At 44.7% G+C, this 1,000-nt stretch overlaps 1 pseudogene; it reads right to left on the bottom strand.

The window, feature by feature from the left end:
• Positions 1–230: 230 nt before the first annotated feature.
• Positions 231–707, bottom strand: LOC110255618 (vesicle transport protein SFT2B pseudogene; annotated as a pseudogene).
• Positions 708–1,000: the final 293 nt, after the last annotated feature.

Below are 1,000 nucleotides of genomic sequence, written 5' to 3'. Positions count from 1 at the left end.
TTCCACTCTGGCAGACACAGAATGCCCCTCTCACATGGTGCTACGGGCATTAGGTTTGGAAACACACCACTGCCTCCAAAATCAACCCTCAAATGTTCAGAATGTAAGCAACACATTGCTACAAGAACAAAGGCACGTGTCTGTGAGACAGAGATCTGGAAGATATTTGCAACATGGTTCACCAGCTTCCATCCACCTTGCCTTTCCAAGTCAGCAAAGCTGGCCATGTCTTATGTAAGACACAGAGCAAAGCAATTCTACATAGCATCCCTTGCAAATGGTATGTAGGAAAGGCTATAACGTCAGGGCTAGAGACGGCACAATGCAGAAGATAAGAACAAGTCCCTTGGGCCACCAAAAGGCAGAACACAGGGTAAGGGCAAAACACAACAGCACCAGGATAGTTGCAATCAAATGCGTGGGTTCAAACATTTGTTTTAGCTGTTTCATTGGTCCCCCGAGGAAGACAGTGCTCCCAACAGATGAAATGTTACCAAAGGTATGAAGCACTGAAAAGAGGTATAGTCCCTTCTTGGGCACCTGGAGCACAAAAGTTCCCAGCGTGGGCAGAGAATTCTTGCAGCAAAACAGGTGATGAAGCCTTTTATTCTGGTACCTGAACTTAAGGAAGTGGCCTCAACAACATTGGACAGACTGTCCCGGTCCTCCATGTCCTGTCCGCTCAGCACCTTCTTCAGCTTGTCCATGGCAGGTGTGGTCCACTCCAGCTCATAAACTTTGTTTTAAAGTCTACTTTATCTGATATGAGTATTGCTACTCTTTCCTTCCTTCCTTCCTTCCTTCCTTCCTTCCTTCCTTCCTTCCTTCCTTCCTTCCTTCCTTCCTTCCTTCTTTCTTTCTTTCTTTCTTTCTTTCTTTCTTTCTTTCTTTCTTTCTTTCTTTCTTTCTTTCTTTCTTTCTTTCCTTCTTCCTTCCTTCCTTCCTTTCTTTCTTCTTTCTTTCTTTCCTTCTTCCTTTCCTCCTTCCTTCCTTCCTTCTT

The sequence above is a fragment of the Sus scrofa genome, chromosome 10 (genome assembly GCF_054392235.1).
Source record: "Sus scrofa isolate SSC_HxYL_T2T_F1_AM1 chromosome 10, Sscrofa_HxYL_maternal_Yorkshire_Landrace_v2.0, whole genome shotgun sequence".
NCBI lineage: Eukaryota > Metazoa > Chordata > Mammalia > Artiodactyla > Suidae > Sus > Sus scrofa.
Note: the sequence above shows the minus strand (reverse complement) of the source record. Positions and strands in the feature narration are given on the sequence as shown.